This window comes from Schistocerca americana, chromosome 6 (assembly GCF_021461395.2).
Source record: "Schistocerca americana isolate TAMUIC-IGC-003095 chromosome 6, iqSchAmer2.1, whole genome shotgun sequence".
NCBI classification, from domain to species: domain Eukaryota; kingdom Metazoa; phylum Arthropoda; class Insecta; order Orthoptera; family Acrididae; genus Schistocerca; species Schistocerca americana.
The window spans coordinates 180,267,803-180,289,035 of record NC_060124.1 but is presented as its reverse complement, the minus strand read 5'-3'; positions in this window follow the sequence as shown (position 1 = coordinate 180,289,035).

The window sequence follows — 21,233 nt, the reverse complement described above, 5'->3', positions numbered from 1 at the left end:
CTCTTTTAACTGCTTCGAGAAAAAAGCCCCAACGCAGGCTAATCTTCGGAAACCCCAACGGAGGCTAATCTTCGGAAACTGGAAATAAAGGCCTTTGCAACTGGGTCTGTGACAGACTCAAGAATGACGACAATGATAAGGAAGCCAATGAACGCTTAAATGGATCATCGGTTCGCTCACCAGCAAAATCGATAAGCAAGTGATCAGGGAGATGGACATTCCTCCACGCGTCGTTGGTGAAGAAAGGAAGTTATCGTTCAGCTCTACCCGGAAGCATCAGTGTAAGTGGCCATGGTATGAATACGCAACGAGATTAGTGCGAACACTTATTTGCAGCATTACATAAATTAGTGGATCGCTGTGAGATTATGATGACAATTGTATGTGCAGTTATGTTACATCCCTGTGTCGAAGTGTTTATGCCTGGGTGAAAGACGACTGTTAACAACCTTCAGGTCTGCACCGAGAATAATAGCATACAGAGAGAGTTTGAGATATGAAAGGAGTATATAAGGCGTTCCTTTCTCTATTATTCCAATCTTGCATGTATCTTTTATCAATGAAATACAATTTCTGCTGGAGTCACGGAGTCGTTTCATGGCCCTGTTTGCCTTTCATCCTGCTTCTTGTTTAAAGACAAAAACATTAAACATTTCCGATGGTGACTTCTGCCCCAATCTGTACACCGGTTCTGATCTCTATGTCTTCCATACTTACGATTTTCCGTCTTATGTGAAGTTAAGTGCATTAATCTGAGTAGTTGTAACCCACTTTAAGGCGTTTGTCAATATATCGACCGTAATGACATCCCGGAATATTGTTTAATGTAGAACGTTGTTTTCTCTATGCATGGATGATGCTGATTCAGCAACTGTTGTTCAATCAATGGAAACTCTATTAATTTTGTTAATCCTATCTTTATTACTTACGCACGATCAAATAGAGCTTTATATTAGGCCATTATCAAGTGTTTATGAAAATTAGTATGTAGAGAAACGCTGTCGAATGACGTTTTACAAATGTCTGCGGATAAGCAACCGAAAATAGTTTTTCATCGTGTTATTAACGGCTGTAAATGTACACCATACCTTGTGGTAACATTGATACTCGTTGTGAGACTACTAAATTATTGACAGAGGGCCTCATTTTATTTGTTTACCCCATCCAGCCACTCCCTCGCTCCTTACAAGAAAAACTCTTTTTGTTTATTAACCACAACAATGTACAAGTGTGTAATGCGTGTCATCTGTAAGGAATAAGAATGCACGTATGTCCACACCTTTATTATTGTCAGATGTGTAATACATTTAAGATCGTGACTACACATATTTTTTATGTTTATTTTCCTCACCACACTCAGTTATAAGCAATTAAATAGGCAAAGGAGGTCACTTGTCCGCGTAGCCTGTCATTTCGCATTGAAATAAACACTCTGTCTCGTTATTTAGCGATAAGGTAACATCCTCCTTCTACGCCATAAACGTAAATCACGATAAAGTTTGAGTTTACAGTGTGTTATAATCCGTATGTTAATGCGGGGAAAAATCAGGAAGTGATTGCGTTCCTAACAAGGGAAATAATGAAGCAGCATGTTTATTTCAATATAAAAGACAGCCTATATAATAATTACCTTAAGGAATTTATAGCGGTTTTGGACACATACGTAAACAAGACAATAAGCTACTATACAAATTTTAAACATTTGGGAGACGAAACTATAGTTGAGAAAGCTAACAGATGTCCATGTTCATTAAATTCCTCAACTTCACTTTCTGTAGGTACAGTTACGAGAGATTTATCCCACTTTCATCTTTAAATTTAAAGCTTGTCTAGCTATATGATTACGTTTCAGTAGTAAGTTTGAATATTCTTAGTCTCGTGCAGCAGTTCCTGACAATCTTTGTGATTGAGTTTCTGTCAACTGTGATATCGGTTGTGTTGTTCTGATCCCATAATTAGCAAAAAACCCTTAGTCTCAATGCCCACATTTCATGCTTTTCTATCAAAAGTTGTTAGTGGGTATCACCAGAGTGTTTAAAACAGGAGTGCTTCAGTAGGAAATCCAAATAGACGCTCGAATTGAATGTATTAACGGAAGTACACAACAAAAGCGTTTTTTTAATGTTACTTTCTAGTAGTAAATGTCACATTTATTAAAATATCCTGGATCAGTGTGATAAATACCTTTCCTTTCTTGTGGGTACTACTGGTTAGCTGGGGGTCAGTATCATACTGTCGGTCTGCTAGTGAATGCTGCTCAGCAAATCTGAATCTCGATAGCAAAAGTTGCTCCAATAACCAAAGTCAGCTATTCGCTTCACACATATTTCAAGAACGTTCCGCTGCAGGTAGACTATAAGAGCATAGTTACCACAGGTAGTATTACATGTCATATACCGTCCGAGTTGTAGTATTAGTAGCGTGCTGCTTGACCAGTCACGTCGATCAAATATCTAGGCAGAACGTTGCATAGCGGTGTGAAATGGAGCGAGCACGTAATGACGGTGGTAGAGAAGGCGAATGGTTGTCCTCGGTTTACTGGGAGAACTGTAGATCATCTGTAGAGGAGATCTCATACAGAGCGTTAGTGCGATCCAGTTTTGCTCAATGTTTGTGTGTTTGGGATCCACTCGAAATCGTGTTAAAGGAAGACATCGAAGCAGTTCAGAAGCACGCTGCTAAATTTTTCAGCGATAGGGTTCTATCAGCATACACGTTATGGAGATTCTCCGTGAAAAATAGGAATCCCTGGAGGGAAAACGACTTCCTTTTCGAGGAACACTACTCAGAAAATTTAGAGAAGCGTCATTTGAAGCTGACTGCATGACAACTCTACTGCCACCAACGTACATTTAGCGTAAGGACCACGAAGACAAGAGATTAGGGGTCGTATGGAGACATGTAGATGGTCGCACTTCCTCCCTTCATTTGCGAGTGAAACAGGAAAGAAAATGCACTACGCCATGGTTTGTGCAGTATGTATGTATATGTAAATATAGAGGATTGATTACAACAAAGTAAAATAGAATTGTGTGTGTGTGTGTGTGTGTATGTCTGCAAGTCAATATAAATATTTATTGGTGTGGAATTACACAAGAAGCCGAGCGGTCTAAGGCGCTGCAGTCATAGATTGTACGGCTGGTCCCGGCGGAGGTTCGGGCGTCGGAAACTGATGACGTTAGCAGTTAAATCCCATAAGATTTCACACACATTTGAACATTTTGAATTACACAAGAATGCGACCATTGCTTTGTTTATTTTCTAATTACACGAACAAACTGTAGTGACTGCAAGTACCACACTATACTTCGTTCATCATAAGAATAAACCTGATGTAAACAAACACAAACGCGATGATTGGTAAGCAGCCATAGCTCTCGTACACTGGTATTGTTCCGCTCCTGGAAATAGGTCTAACTTACGTATTAGATAGTTTATTAAATGTCACTGTAAAAGAACCTTTAAAGCATTCTGATGTATAAACAACCATCAACTTTTTTCTCAATAACACATTAGGTACGTAAATTTATTTAAAAAATCGTGTACAGTCACAGTCTCTGTAAACGGCAATTGTGCTCTGATTGTCTCGCTGTTCATATGTACTGTGAAAATGGATGAGACTGCATCCAGCTTCACAGTGAAACGCGCGCTGAACACCGTTAATGGCGCAAAACAACTTATTCTTAACATTTTTCACAACATTACAGAGAAAAATCAGGTCTCACGTTTTTCAAGAAACACTATCTAATGAATAAAATGAACGATAGGTCAATCATATGTGTGGTGTAAACGGTAGCGTCTTATAATGATAATCGTGTTTATTGACTGGCGGCGGTTCGAAACGCTTTGTAGATTATAATATTTTATCCGGTTTGAATAGCCAAGTCATTCGAACATTAAATTCATCAAACATACGTTAATTAACGTATACTTAACCCATTTTTGTTCGGTTTGACTATCTAAATCATTTATACATGAAATTCATCAAATATATGAAGGGCTTATTTCAATAGTGGTACAAGTCCATTACCTCCACTTTTCTGTCTATAATGCTTCTGAAATTAATGGTCGAAACAAACAGAACGAAAGGTTGATCTCTAGCAACAAGCCATATGCTTGAATATTTCTGGCAACTCAACTGCAGATTTTCAGCGCTCATTTTACTTTAGAACTCTGTACCTCAGAATGAACAAAAATTGACTTGTACCACTATTGAAATAAGCCATTCATATGTTAGTTAACTCCTACTGAACCATCATTTTTTTAAGAAAAATGCAAGTCATCTAGTTTCATTTTACATGTCACATGCAAAATTCTGATTTTCATTGCAAATATACATTCTTAATTGCCGATGTTTTATAAAAGTTTGTTGAAGAGTGTTGAAGTTAAGAAAACACTACACAATTAAATTTTTAGGGAAAAAATGAAAATTAAATACGCTTTCCTAAATACGCCCCTTGTTTTGTAGGAAAGATGTGGTCTCACACGAGACAGAATGATAAGTGTCATAGAAACATGGGAAACAACTATTTAATTACAACACTGTGTTAACTAAGATCGAGAGCATGTAATGTTTTCCGTCCCGTCACCTGAGAAGCGTATCGCCTGAGTTTTAGTTGTTGGCAGCTTTTTCGATTCGTGTGCAGGTAAACAATTGCAAGTGTCTAAAATATGGCGGTAAACGAAAGTTTGTGTGTGTTTACATCAGGTTTATTCTTATGATGAACGAAGCATATTATGGTACTTCCGGCCACTACAGTTTCTTCATGCAATTACAAAATAAATGAACTGAGTTTCTGAACGAGTGTGGAGATGACCTGGATACTTACGGCTCTGATAAAGATCCAGAATACGTTCCTGAAGATGAAAGCACGCCCAGAGTTGCTGATAGTCAGGTGAATATATATTTATTTCTGCAAGTAAACAGTGTTAAGTTGCGTCCCTTAACATTATTTACATCAATATGCTTGACAATGAGATGCCTGTAATGTTAAGGGCTATCCGTAACACTACTTACTTGCCGTAATAAGAAATCCAGATTGGTTTTCGATGAAGTATTACGCTATCTGTAAATGACGCTATATGTCAACACCTAGCCTTCTAACAGCAATCGGTATTAAGTTACGGATTTATTATTATGGAGTTCCTATATTCCACATGTTTAACGTTTTCAACATTTTTTTGCTAGAGAAGGTGTGTGGGAGAATGTCAGTGTGTATGTTACATAATGAAAACTGCAGTAGATGTATAGTTTTAGGTGTTTCGTTATCCCTAGAACTATGCAGAATGTTAATCTTAGACTTTTATTTATTTATTTATTTTTTGTTTGTTTCAGAGGCTTCTTGGAGGTTGATTTTCCTCCGAAGATACATGCAGTAGTGAAAGTGATGAAGCAGACATTAAATATGTTAACGATCAACAGAGCATACGGAAAGGACGAGTGGCAGCATGCAAGAGCAGATGAAGAAAAACAGGAATTAAGGAAAACAGTATAAGAAGTACAATGGTAAGGGTACTGTCGTTTAAGAAAAAAGACGAAGAAGAAAGATAACAATGACGTACTAAGAAAACAATGTTTTAAGTAAAATAATAATGTTAAGTAATGCATTGAGGATAAAAGGTTTATTGTAAAAAGTGTTAAGTAAGTGTGTTGAGACTACAATGTTTCGAGTAAATTATGTTAAGTACGTGTTTCTGAAATTTTGAAAAAATTTTTCAAGTTGATGTTACATACTAAAAACAGGTAACAACTGGCGCTGTGTAATAAAGCAATGCTGCACCCGAGAAAACATATGTATTTGTATGTATTTCAGATATTTGATTTATGGGATTTTATTAAATTATTTGTGGCGCGTTTTCTCAGAACTACTTATTTTCCCTTAACCATTTCTTAATGACAAGCCCTCCAATTCACATGATGTTCGCAGGCCTCCTGTACACTTAACGCCGCGACTATATGGCGCCTAAGTTTACAGTTTTCATGTCTTATGCAGTTAATATATTCAACTGTATGGGTCATGTTCTGTGGTAACAAGATGTGAAATCGTTTCTTCTGCCACCATCTAAGATTACGGCTCTATCGGTGTCTGAAGGCTTTGGTCTGTGAAAGACGGGTGTATACCGTACCCCGTCCAGTTGTGGCAAGTTATATACCTGTCAGAGGATGAGAACCGTGGGCGACCGCTGCACAGCACACGCCAGTACAGCAGCCGAGCGAAACTCCGATTTCAGAATATTGCACTGGTACCTAACATCATATGGAATATAATAACGTTGAGTTCCTGTCGTGCGCTTTCAATTACTGGGACAGCTGTTGACATTAAACTAACAAATGACCTTATAAATAGAGTTAGAGGTTTGTTTGCTTGAACTCTGTCAGGAAAGCTGCTCTGTCACCGTTCACGCAAGAGAGGGACGGGACCAGCGCTACCTGCTCGACCATTCGTAATTGATATTTTACTCCCGGTAACCTCTGAAGCCGATTACCCTGCTTCTGAAGTGGCGCTATATTGTGTGTCGTCTTCCTGCATTTTCCGGTTTTTGATCCTTCGTTGACGTAGGGCCAGCCTTCGAGGATTTGATACCCACAGTTATCTCTCGTTTTACATGTGCACTGCAAATTACGGTGTCTTCACCTGTCGAAATATCGGTCGTTCTCAAGAATACCAGCCAGTTGCATTCTCATAAATTATATGAACAGAGCATACACTATTTGTATCATTTTAGATAACAGAAAGGTCCGACGTACAAGGCGTGGACAAAAACAACGCTGACATTGAAAACTCCTTGCCGCGCGGTATTAGCTGAGCGGTCTAGGGCGGCATAAGATTTCACATACAGTTGACATTTTTGAAAACTCCTTCCTGTGGCGTCGTCGGAAGAACGAGGGCCCATGTCAGTGTTGGTACCTCAGGACAGTCGCCGTGTGACGCAAAAAAGGGTGAGACACGACGGCGTGGAGACGCCCACGAGATGGTCGGTACGCCACCGCTGTTGGAAGACTACTTACGTCAGAGGGCAGTAACACTCAGTCCCACTCTGCAGTCGTCGCTTACGACGGCAGCGTCGTCTTGCTTCAGATCCAGCAGCGCGAGCTATATTTGAAACCAGAACTGTATCGACGTTTATTGTCAACTGAACATTGATATGAGGCTATCATCCTGTGTCGTGTCAAGGGATAAGTTACAGGGAACAACTACAGTAACAAATACACAAGCAACATTCTTGTGGAAATGGATTGTTTCCAAGTTAACTATTTCCAGTCAACCGAGTCTAAATAAAGTGATCTAATACTGTGTGTGTGTGTGTGTGTGTGTGTGTGTGTGTTGTAGAATCGACTCGACTGCCTCCAGAATAAAGTCTGCGCTTGCTAGAAAGCTGTGCAGAGCCGAAGAGAATGTTTCTCGTGTTTTTTCGTCCGCTACTACAATTCCAGTCGCTTCGAACTAGGTAAATACAGGTCCAGTAGGGTTTTCAAGGAAGTCTTATATAAATATTCCTCAAAAATAATGGCAAGTTAAGTGGAGGTGGAGCTGGATGACGGTCAAGCACCCTTCTCTCGAAAGTAGCCCACAAAGCCTCGATAATTCTGAGACCAGGCAACTATGGAGACCAGGGAACATGCGACAATTCATTCTCGTACACAGAAAACCAGTCCTGCACGATGCGTTCTGTCTGGACAGTGACCCTGTCGTCTTAGTATACAGCATCACCATTTGGGAACGAACATCGTGCCATGCGATGCAAATGATCAGGCAAAACGGTCACATAATCCTTGGCAGCAATGGGACTTCCCAGATGTAACCTACCGACCTGTAGAGTAACACGATATGGTTGGCCAGATGTTTACCGAAATTCCCCCGTATTCCATCCTGGGAGGTAAATTCGCCCAGAAGTTCTTGCGGAACAAGGCTCCTCCAACCACGTGACTTTCTTCCATTGTTCCATAGTACAGGTTTTACTACTTCGCCACCACATTTCCCTGTTAATGTTTATTTGTTTCACTCAAGATGGGTTATGGAATTACAGCACGCGCTCAAATTTTCAGCTTATGGAGCTCTGTTCGTCTTGTTTTGGTGCTGGCAACGTTAGCGAGTGCGGCATCAGTACCTGCTGTGCCTTTTGCGGCTGCCGTTCTCTTACTTTTTGTCACAATCCTCTTCAAAGACCGTCTGTCACCGTCATTCGACACACTCTTTCTTCAGCGTTGTGTGTTAGCGGATGACATTTTTCGCTTTCCTCGCATGTGGTTAAACCTTTGATGCGGTGCCTCTTGAAAACTCCAATCGCTTCGGCTACCGTGGTTATGCAAACACCAACCATACGACCACCAATAATTTGCCCCTCATTCGAGCTCACTTAGCTCCCACATAATGCACTCACAACTACACGGAACACGCTTCTGACAACCGACTGACACTCGCAGCGTATTGACGACATTGCACAGATGACGTTCGTCGTCAAATACGACAGCGTCACATGAAGGCTTGGCTGGCACCTGCATTTTTGTTCAAGCACGCATTTCACGCCGTGTTTCCGTATTTTTCTCTCAACCTTATATGCGATTTATTTCAGCGTTATTGAAAGAATTTCAGTTTTTTTTTTTTTTTTTAATTTTTCAGTCATTAGTCTTCTGACTGGTTAGATTTGGCCCGCCACGAATTCCTTACTTGTGCGAACGGCTTCACCTCATAGTAACAGTCGCACCCAACGTTCTCAATTGTCTGCTGGATGTATTCCAGTCTCTGCCTTCTCGTACAGATTTTATTCTCTACAGCTCCTTCCAGCACCTTGGACGTTATTCTCTGATGTCTTAATATATGCCATTCCCCTTGTCAGTTCTTCTTGTCAATGTTATCCAATTTTCATCTCTTTGCCAATGCTCGAAGAAAATCTCGTCATTCCTTATGAGTTAACGCAATTTTCAACATCGTTCTATACCACATCCCCTCGAAAGGTTACATTCTCCATTTATCGGTGTTCATGACCGTGATTGACTATCATGCAATACTGTGCTCCATACGTGTGTGTCCAGAAATTTCTTCTCCACACTGAGACCGATATTCGATAGCACATATTCTCTTGGCAGGAATGCCCTCTGTGCCTATGCTAATCTTCGATTTATGTCCTCCTTCCTTCGGTCGTTATGTTTTGTTATGATTCCAAGGTATCAGGGTTCCTTAACTTCTTGGTGCGTGTCTGGGGCACTGTGACCAGTTTGACCTACGTGTATGACATCCTGCGATCCGTAGCCATACCCTTTCTGCACAATACCCCAGACGTCATTTTTCAGCAAGACAACGCGCGACCACAAGTTGCTGCACGAACATGTGCCTTCTTTGTGTCACAGCATGTCAGTCCCTTGCCCTGGCCCACCACATCAACAGACTTGTCGCCAAACGAAAATGTGTGGGAGATGGTAAAACGGCAGGTGCAGCACTGTAACCCAGTGCTGACGACTACAAATGAACTTTGGAACCTGATAACCCAGCATGGATCGCTATACCGCATTACGCCATTTGCGCCTTTTACTCGTCGATGCCATCATGCATGGAACAAGTTATGAGGGCCCATGGCGGACCATGTGCCTACTAGGCAACAGGACGCATGCCGAACCGACGTGACTCAAATGCTAATCATTTCTGCCGAACACACTGATGTACATGTCCTGTGAATATGAACGCCCTGGGACCCAGGTAACAGGTTCAGGATACGAAAGATCACGCATCAAGACGTGGGAGGGAGACACATAAGATAGTTTGTCATTTTCACCAAACTAACGTTTATTTAAGAGAAACATACTGATCAATTAAAATCCAGATAATAACAATATCAAAACCATCAGAATTATAGTGACATATAAAGTGAGAAAGTACTGAAATTTACCATGATAAGCAAAAGGAATCAGTATTCAATAAACACAAAGCATCTGAGCTTATGAGTAGTCAGAATGAAATTTTAATTTACAAAAGTTCATGAGGCAATCCCGCTAAACTGCACAGCCTACAACCCTGGGGGGCAATCGATCAACCCAGGTATAGCTCCAAGGAACAAGACAACTACCCAATGTTTGCTAGGTATGACAGACGACGCGGCAAAGCGGTCCCACGACAATAACTTAGACGTCGGGCGTTGGGCAGGGTGTCGCCAAAGTAGCGGCCCAGAAGTCACGGCTGCAAACATCGAGATAGACTCGCGTGTTTCGCAATCAACTGTGAACATAAATCAGAACAGAGGCAGCACCCGCAAACAGTAACAGAATATACACTACAAATTAGACTCACTTTAGCAAGATAAAGACAACTCGTAACCTTAGCTAAAACAAATAGTTAAAGCCAAAGTTATATATGTGACTAAAGGAATCAGGGTGAGGAGTACACTTAGCACGGAAGGTCCAGGCCCCTATAATGTCACTCCTTGAACACAACAATTACCAAAACAATAAATTAATTTATTCAGGACAACATTTATAAAACAGCTACGAGACAAGCAACACGTGGCCATCTTTAAGACAATACTAAAATGTCACATAGCTTGCTTCTTAAGCAAGGTAGCAAAGTACAGGGTGATTCAAAAAGAATACCACAACTTTAGGAATTTAAAATTCTGCAACGACAAAAGGCAGAGCTAAGCACTATCTGTCGGCGAATTAAGGGAGCTATAAAGTTTCATTTAGTTGTACATTTGTTCGCTTGAGGCGCTGTTGACTAGGCTGAAAAGCAAACTACCCGAGGCAGCCCGTGACAGAGCACTTCATCACTGGCCTCCAAGAAGCCCTGATCTTACCGCCTGCGATTTTTTCTTATGGGGGTATGTTAAGGATATGGTGTTTCGGCCACCTCTCCCAGCCACCATTGATGATCTGAAACGAGAAATAACAGCAGCTATCCAAACTGTTACGCCTGATATGCTACAGAGAGTGTGGAACGAGTTGGAGTATCGGGTTGATATTGCTCGTGTGTCTGGAGGGGACCATATTGAACATCTCTGAACTTGTTTTTGAGTGAAAAAAACTTTTTAAATACTCTTTGTAATGATGTATAACAGAAGGTTATATTATGTTTCTTTCATTTAATACACATTTTTAAAGTTGTGGTATTCTTTTTGAATCACCCTGTATAATTACCAAGACTAACTTTAAGAGATGAGGCACAAAGATTTCAATAGTTAAAGGAAAAATAAATTACAATCTGGAGGTGATTTAAAAGTTACCACTTAATACAATTCATTCCCAAGCAAATTAAAAGACCTTTTTTTTTTAATATACATGAAACACCTTTAAAGTTCACCAAAGGGGTAGCGACGTCAGGCTGCCCTGGGCAAAAGGTGACTCGACTTGAAGTGTCTCAAGCAGCAGACCAGCCATTCAAAACAACACCTAAACGCCGGGGCCCAACAGGGAGTCACTTCCATTAGACGTTACATCACAATATATATACCTTCAAACGCTTTTTATCAGATCAGGGGAAACCCGCAAACATTGACAGAGATAATAAGAATGGATTTTGTCGTACACAATAAATACATATGTCTCTGTCTAGGTAAGATGATAAGCCAGTACATATAACGCACAAAGAGCAAGTACAAACAGAGCAGTGGCAATTAAATCCCCTGAGGGACGAATAAGTTTGCTAGAACGCCTTAAGAAACATTAGCTAAGGTGAGCTTAAGCTAAACAGAAAATTTCACTCAGTAGGAGCACTACGTAATTCAGTTATGACTAAAACACTTCAACGTAGGTTAGAATAAATACACTTTAATAAATCACAATTAGATTTCAAATTCAAAGGCAGCACCTCATACAGTACCATGAAATTACCACCGGGTACAGTGCCACTCACCGGTGTTACTACTTCAATTCACTACATCACACCCCAGGCGAGTCCATACAAGCGCTTTACCAATAAACAGAATCAGGTGGCGTCAAAGAAGATGCACTAACAACCACCGGACGCTCTCAAGCCCAGGCACTTTGCAGAACAAACGAGTACATATTATTCACTGTACAAGGCACAATAATATTGCGCCAACTTTCCTATAAACAATAATACCACAGGGCCAGAATATCAATATGCAGGGTGTTACGGTGCACTCTCCCCACTGTCAGTTATGCTTTTAACTCCTTTTCACAAAAGGTGGGAATTTAAGGAGATGGGACCTGGATAAACTGACTAAACCAGAGGTTGTTCAGAGTTTCAGGGAGAGCATAAGGGAACAATTGACAAGAATGGGGGAAAGAAATACAGTAGAAGAAGAATGGGTAGCTTTGAGGGATGAAGTGGTGAAGGCAGCAGAGGAGCAAGTAGGTAAAACGACGAGGGCTAGTAGAAATCCTTGGATAACAGAAATAATATTGAATTTAATTGATGAAAGAAGAAAGTATAAAAATGCAGTAAATGAAGCAGGCAACAAGGAATACAGACGTCTCAAAAATGAGATCGACAGGAAGTGCAAAATGGCTAAGCAGGGATGGCTAGAGGACAAATGTAAGGATGTAGAGGCTTATCTCACTAGGGGAAGATAGATACTGCCTACAGGAAAATTAAAGACACCTTTGGAGAAAAGAGAGCCACTTGTATGAATATCAAGAGCTCAGATGGAAACCCAGTTCTAAGCAAAGAAGGGAAAGCAGAAAGGTGGAGGGATTATATAGAGGGTCTATACAAGGGCAATGTTCTTGAGGACAATATTATGTAAATGGAAGAGGATATAGATGAAGATGAAATGGGAGATATGATACTGCGTGAAGAGTTTGACAGAGCACTGAGAGACCTGAGTCGCAACAAAGTTCCGGGAGTAGACAACATTCCATTAGAACTACTAACAGCCTTGGGAGAGCCAGTCCTGACAAAATTCTACCATCTGGTGAGCAAGGTGTATGAGACAGGCGAAATACCCTCAGACTTCAAGAAGAATATAATAATTCCAATCCCAAAGAAAGCAGGTGCTGACAGATGTGAAAATTACCGAACTATCAGTTTAATAAGTCACAGCTGCAAATACTAACACGAATACTTTACAGACGAATGAAAAACCTAGTAGAAGCCGACCTCGGGGAAGATCAGTTTGGATTCCGTAGAAATATTGGAACACGTGAGGCAATACTGACCCTACGACTTATCTTAGAAGCTAGATTAAGAAACGGCAAACCTACGTTCCTAGCATTTGTAGACTTAGAGAAAGCTTTTGACAATGTTGACTGGAATACTCTCTTTCAAATTCAGAAGGTGGCAGGGGTAAAATACAGGGAGCGAAAAGCTATTTACAATTTGTACAGAAACCAGATGGCAGTTATAAGAGTCGAGGGACATCAAAGGGAAGCAGTGGTTGGGAAGGGAGTGAGACAGGGTTGTAGCCTCTCCCCGATGTTTTTCAATCTGAGCAAGCAGTAAAGGAAACAAAAGAAAAATGCGGAGTAGGTATTAAAATCCATGGAGAAGAAATAAAAACTTTAAGGTTCGCCGATGACATTGTAATTCTGTCAGAGACAGCAAAGGACTTGGAAGAGCAGTTGAACGGAATGGATAGTGCCTTGAAAGGAGGATATAAGATGAATATCAACAAACGCAAAACAAGGATAATGGAATGTAGTCGAATTAAGTCGGGTGATGCTGAGGGTATTAGATTAGGAAATGAGACACTTAAAGTAGCAAAGGAGTTTTGCTATTTGGGGAGCAAAATAACTGATGATGGTCGAAGTAGAGAGGATATAAAATGTCGACTGGCAATGGCAAGGAAAGCATTTCTGAAGAAGAGAAATTTGTTAACATCGAGTATAGGTTTAAGTGTCAGGAAGTCGTTTCTGAATGTATTTGTATGGAGTGTAGCAGTGTGTGGAAGTGAAACATGGACGATAAATAGTTTGGACAAGAAGAGAATAGAAGCTTTCGAAATGTGGTGCTACGGAGGAATGCTGAAGATTAGATGGGTAGATCACATAAGTAATGAGGAAGTATTGAATAGGATTGGGGAGAAGAGAAGTGGCACAACTTGATTAGAAGAAGGGATCGGTTGGTAGGACATGTTCTGAGGCATCAACGGATCACCAGTTTAGTATTGGAGAGCAGCGTGGAGGGTAAAAATCGTAGAGGGAGACCAAGAGATGAATACACTAAGCAGATTCAGAAGGATGTAGGTTGCAGTAGGTACTGGGAGATGAAGCAGCTTGCACAGGATAGAGTAGCATGGAGAGCTGCATCAAACCATTCTCAGGACTGAAGACCACAACAACAACAACAACACATAGTAGAAGGAGGCGCCCATCACCAGAACTCCAGAGCACAATCCTCGTCACCTTCTTTAGCGGCTGCCCAGCATTCGACAAGTCGCTCGGCGATCCGGCTGCGTATTGCATCGTCAGACTCAAATCTGCGCAACCAAACCCTACCGCCACGCACTTCTGCCCCAGCCCTCCTCCTTCCGTCACGTGACGTTCACAACTAACTGCGTCCGCGCTGAGCCTCCACACCTCAGCCAGGAAAACCAAGGGAGGTGACTATCGATACCGGTGCCAGAGGTAGTTAGGCCAGCAAACCGAGGTGTTCTTTTTTCTGAACATGAGTGTATTACGTTTCCTGGCGTGGTTGCTACGGACAGAGTCGTTCCCGGTGAGTGTGCGGAGGTGGGCGCGGCTTTGCCGGCGGCCAGCTACCCCCTTCGCGCCGCGCCGAGTTCAGTCCTCGGTGGCGGTGGGGTGACGGCGCCTCGCCGGCTGACTCATTTCTGTTCCCGCCACCAGAGCCCGGCAGACGACGGGCGCAAGCGACCGTAAAGGCCGCGTTACGTGCTCCCGGCACGCACGGCGCTCGTTCTGGCACAGGGCGGCACAAAAGGGCTGCGCACTGGGGTGGAACGACATAGTCTATACTCTTCATCTACATCTGCTTCTGCGTCTGTACTCTGTGGGACTCTGAGAATTGCGTGGAGCAGGGCACGTGTCATTATGAACCGTGGCAGATTTGACCGCTTGAGCCGCTGTTTGCCCCTTTTCTTGTACTGTTATATACAGGGTTATTACAAATGATTGAAGCGATTTCACAGCTCTACAATAACTTTATTATTTGAGATATTTTCACAATGCTTTGCACACACATACAAAAACTCAAAAACTTTTTTAAGCATTCACAAATGTTCGATATGTGCCCCTTTAGTGATTTGGCAGACATCAAGCCGATAATCAAGTTCCTCCCACACTCGGCGCAGCATGTCCCCATCAATGAGTTCGAAAGCATTGTTGATGCGAGCTCGCAGTTCTGGCACGTTTCTTGGTAGAGGAGGTTTAAACACTGAATCTTTCACATCACTATGCGTGAAACTTGCCCGCACGTGTTCAGCCGTTTCTTCGCTCACTGCAGGCCGACCCGTTGATTTCCCCTTACAGAGGCATCCAGAAGCTTTAAACTGCGCATACCATCGCCGAGTGGAGTTAGCAGTTGGTGGATCTTTGTTGAACTTCGTCCTGAAGTGTCGTTGCACTGTTATGACTGACTGATGTGAGTGCATTTCAAGCACGGCATACGCTTTCTCGGTTCCTGTCGCCATTTTGTCTCACTGCGCTCTCGAGCGCTCTGGCGGCAGAAACCTGAAGTGCGGCTTCAGCCGAACAAAACTTCATGAGTTTTTCTACGTACCTGTAGTGTGTCGCGGCCATATGTCAATGAATGGAGCTACAGTGAATTTATGAAATCGCTTTAATCATTTGTAATAGCCCTGTATTTAAAGGACTAAAAATTGTTGATTGCATCTTCTAAGAAGAGGCATTTAACTCGTCAACACTCGCGTGGATGACTCTCGCCATCTGCAGGGTGGTTATAATTAAAGTTAAACCTTCAAACTGCTGTAGAAGTAACACCACCGGTCAGAATGACGCCAAATCGCAACGGAATATTATCAGAGAAAGGGGAAAACGTATGGAAGAAGAAAAATAAATCGTTACAAAAAGTAGCAATAGTTGGTGCTGTAAGCATCGTAATTTAATAGTGGTCGACTACAAATGACCAATGAATCACATAACAATGCCTAAGGTAAACGTTTGACGTTAAGCAAACTGCACTACTCATTGTGCACGGGTGTACAGGTGTGATACTGTTAGTTACGTAACCCTATCCATCCCGGCAAGGTCGTATCACACCGGATGGGAAAAATCGGTTTTTAATTGTCCTGAGGCCAAAAGCCGCATAAAAAGCATCACTCACATCGGTTTTTAATTGTCCTGAGACCAAAAACCGCATAAAATGCATCAGTCAAAATCTAATCGGGATATTAATTTCCGTGTGACTGGCGCAAAAAATGTTCAATATGCTGTCTACCGTTTTCTGTAACAAGTTGAAGTCAAGAAACAGAATGTTCCACAACTGATCGAAGTGTTTCCAGGGTCGTGTTCAAAATGTGTTGCTCAATGCGTGCCTTCAATGCAGCTAATTTTGCAATCGGAACACTGATCACATCTTTCAGATAGCCCCACAGCCAGAAGTCAAGCAGATTAAGATCAGCTGATCGGGACGGCCAGGCTGTAGGGAAATGGCAGATGATAATTCTAGCAAATCCGGAATGGTAGTGAGGCAGCTGCTTAACTGGATTTGAAATGTGCGGAAGTACGCCACCTCTCACTCGCACAAAAATTACCCCATCCACAAATCTACGCTGTTGGAGAGCTGGAATGACGTGGTTGCGCAAAAGACACTCATAGCGCTTACCAATAACGGTACAGGTAACAGGACCGGAAGCATCTGACTCTTCGGAAAAATATGGCCCTATGATAAATGATGCACTAAACCTGCGCCACACAGTAACGTTTTCAGGATGAAGTGGTACTGGTTGATTTGCGTGAGGATTTTCCTAGCCTACATCCAACAATTCTGTGTATTGACATATCCTGTCTCATCGAAGTGTGCTCACAAATCTTCAGCAGCCAATCATTGTCTACTTCCATGCGAGCAAGAAATTCTAAAGCAAAGGTCTCTCTGGCTGGCAGGTCAACAGAAGGCAACTCGTGCACATGTGTAATTTTGAATGGATAGCAAAGTACACTATGTAATCAAAAGTATCCGGACACTCCCAAAAACATATGTTTTTCATATTACATGCATTGTGCTGCCACTCACTGCCAGGTACTCCATATCAGCGACCTCAGTAGTTATTAGACATCGTGAGAGAGCAGAATGGGGCGCTCCGCGGAACTCCTGGCCTTTGAACGTAGTCAGGTGATTGGGTGTCACTTGTGTCATACGACTGTACGAGAGATTTCCACACTCCTAAACATCCCTAGGTACACTGTTTTCGGTGAAGTGGAAACGTGTAATAGTGAAGTGGAAACGTGGACACGTACAGCACAAAAGCGTACAGGCCGACCTCGTCTATTGACTGACAGAGACCGCTGTCATTTGAAGAGGGTCATAATGTGTAATAGGCAGACATTTATCCAGACCATCACACAGTAATTCCAAATTGCTTCAGGATCCACCGCAAGTACCATGACAGTTAGTCGGGAGGTGAGGGAACTTGCATTTCATGGATGTTTCGTAGGATTTTACGCACCATGCTCATGGGTATGTCCAATGTTCTGACAATTCTCCGGGCACTACTTGTTTGCTCACCACTTTAGAATTTATCTAATTTATGAAAAAATGTATGAGCTGTTACATTTTAATCTCAGTGTTTAGAAGAAATTCAAATTTTATAGTTAATTATGTCAATTTTTACCACAGTTTTTAATACATCCGGAAAATTCTAGAGTTTCATACACTTGCATGTATGGTTTGTATGCTGTACAAAATTTATCGATGAATCTCCCTTACTTATGAAGAAAACTCTACCTATAGCAACAAATGCAGCCAATAGTAAGTAAAAAAACGATGAAATTTCACATGTAAAAAAAATTGTTATGTTTTTGAACTTCCACTGCTATGAGTGTGAATCGTAATCGTTTTTGGTCATGCTAATAAAGTTTTATGAATTTATTTGTGGAAGTATAGACATTGGAAACTAAAATGTTCTGTAGTGCCTCTCCTGCTCCAGGTCGGCCCGGATGACGCCCTGGCTCCCTTAATTCCTAGAAAAAATTGTGACATGCGATAGAGGTAAAAGGGAAGAAGTTACGTGAGGTAGTACAGCACTGGTTTTTATATGACTGTACGTCGGATAGTGCTTTAGTTGAACGGATATTTGGCAGGGGGGGGGGGGGGGGTAAAAGATTGATATTAGATGAGGCAATCTGGGATGGTTGCCATATACTATTGACTATTGATGGAACTGATGTAGGACATTCCATGATAGTGCCCTCTCAAATTGTTTGAATTTCTTGTATCGCGTTTATGCATTTGCCCCCACTGGCGGAAATGGCAAAGCATGTGCGCCACCTGTTCTTCATAAATGATTGCTTCACGCCCCACATACTTTACCTTAATTTTTCAAGTCTTGAAACCGTATTATTACAAACTTTTACTGATGCTAGTATTTTATGCGCTGTAGGTCGCCAAAAACCGTTTGTCAACAGACTGCAGGTCTCTTTTTAACCCATCCCAGCACCACTCTGCGGTCTCTTCCAATGCATTATTGTCGACTATTCAAAATACCTGTTACTCATTGTTTTGTAAAAAATACCTTTTCGTAAAACATTGTAAAGTTGTTTCAATGAATTGTCTCCTAATGAGTTTTTTTTTTTTTTTTTTTTTGTACGATGTAACGATGAAAAATGTAGTTGTGAACAAACAAATGTAGTATGTGACACTTGTCCAGCGCAGCCTAGCGTTGTAAACCACTTGGTTTCCAATTAGTTCCTTGGTAGCAGTTTACACTTGTCTCGTGATTGAGAATGTTGTCAAGATACAACGTGTCTATTGAAAAGCTTTATATGAACATAACTTTGGTAATCAAGAAAATCAGACTCATTCATTATCCTCCGTCTCTAACCCATAGTGAAATGTAGCATATTTTCATATCTTTTGCTACCAGTTTTATGCTGTATTTTAAAGTCATTGAAAATTGCGGAACTTCGGAGGCTGGTTTTGGAAATAATAAAAAATGTGTTCACGAGATCTGAAAGTTACTAAAGCCTAGTACAACATCGAACCCAATAGATAAGCTGGAGTGACGTAATTAGAGGGAGGTTATGATCTCCGAAATCATCTGTGTCCCAATTTGAATTTAAGATCTTGCATTAAGCCATTTAATGGGGCGAAAGAAAAACGAATGTAATTACTGTATGCTTACTGGACTGAAAGTTCGCCTAACATGTCACACGTCAAAGCTGCCCGGGATATGGTCTGCTGGTAACTTATTCATTCTGGTCCTCCTGCAAACTGTCGAGGCTTTGTAGATGCACCTACAAACCACGTGGCAGTGTGTTCCAGCGCAGCATGTCCCGGCTGTCTTTCATTCCTTTCCACCACGCGCTTTGATTGCAGCTGCTGGTGGCTTCACTATGTACTGAATCCTTATGGTCAAAGTGGATGTACTATTCTGTCATCCAAATAATTTGTATATTGGTGCCTCTTCAATCTGTAAAATAAAATTCATTGCAATCACGTGTCTTCTTCTTTATGCGTCAACTTCACAGACTGCCGTTTACTTTCACGAAAGTTGATTCCCAGCGTGTTTCTTCCATTCAGTGTCATATCTTCAGAACGGACTTGGAACATGCCTAGCAAACACTGTTCTAAAAAAAATGGCTCTGAGCACTATGGGACTCAACTGCTGTGGTCATCAGTCCCCTAGAACTTAGAACTACTTAAACCTAACTAACCTAAGGACATCACACACATCCATGCCCGAGGCAGGATTCGAACCTGCGACCGTAGCGGTCGCACGGTTCCGGACTGCGCGCCTAGAACCGCGAGACCACCGCGGCCGGCAAACACTGTTGTAGCACTACGGAATAAAAAGGAATGGAAAACGCAGGTACAAGGAAGTCAAGTGCGAAGAAATCACGGGTGACGGTTGATCGACGAAGCATGGACTACAAAAATGTTCAGGGAAGTTCAGGAGTACATAAAAATAAGCCACTTAGGAAAAAAATAGGTAGAAACTGTAGGAAAACAAAGGCGAAATGGCTGCATGAAAAATGCTATGAAATCGAAAAAGCATATATAAAAGTAAAAACAATCTTCGGCGAAATTAAAAGCAAGGGGGGCAACATTAAGAGCGTGATGGTAATGCCACTGTTAAATACAGAGGAGAGAGCGGTCAGATAGAAATAATTTGTTTGACTACGTGTTAGAAGAAGAAACAGGAGTCGACAGGAAAGAGTAAGAGGGTACAGTATTAGAATCAAAGTTGAAAAGATCTTTGAAAGACTTAAGACCAAATAAGGCAGAAGGGACAGATAACATTCCATCAGAATTTCTAAAGTCAGTGGGGGAAGTGGAAACAGATCGACTGCTCATTTTATCGTGTAGACTGTATGAAACTGGAGATATAATACAATTCTCAAGAGAGCAAGAGCAGGCTAGTGCGAGAATTATCGCACAATCAGCGTAACAACTCATGCACCCGAAATTGATGACAGGAATAATATAGAGAGAATTAGAAAATAAGATTGAGGTTCTATTAGTTGCAGATCAGTTTGGCTGTAGGAAAGATAAAGGAACCAGAAAGGCAGTTCTGACGCTGTCGTTGGTAATGGAAGCAAGACTGAAGAAAAATCAAAACGCATTCATTGGATTTGTCGACCTGGAAAAAATTGTGCAAGATGAGAAAAGTAGGGGTAATATACAACATGTGTAAGAAACAACATAGAACAAAAACAAGATTTTGTGACAACGAACGAAGTGCACGGATTAAAAAAGGTGTAAAATAGGGATGTAGTCTTTCGCCACTATTGTTCAAGCTATACGTTGAAGAAGCAATGACAGAAATAAAAGAAAGTTACAAGAGTGGAATTAAAACTCAAGATCAAAGAATATCAGTGATAAGATTTGTTGATGACATTGGTATTTATTCTTAGTGAAAGTAAAGAAGAATTGCAGAATCTGTTGGTTGGAACGAACAATGTAATCAGTATAGAATATGGGTTGAGAGTAAATCGAAGAAAGGCGAAAGTACTGAAAAGTAGCAGAAATGAGCACAAAAAGAAAGTTAGCACCAAAATTGGGGACCACGAAGCAGACGAAGATAAGGAATTCTGCTACCTAAGCACCAAATAGCCTATGGTGGACGGAGTAAGGAGGACATAAAAATCAGGATAGCACTCCCGAAAAGGTCATCCCTAACCAAAGGATGTCTACTAGTATCAAACA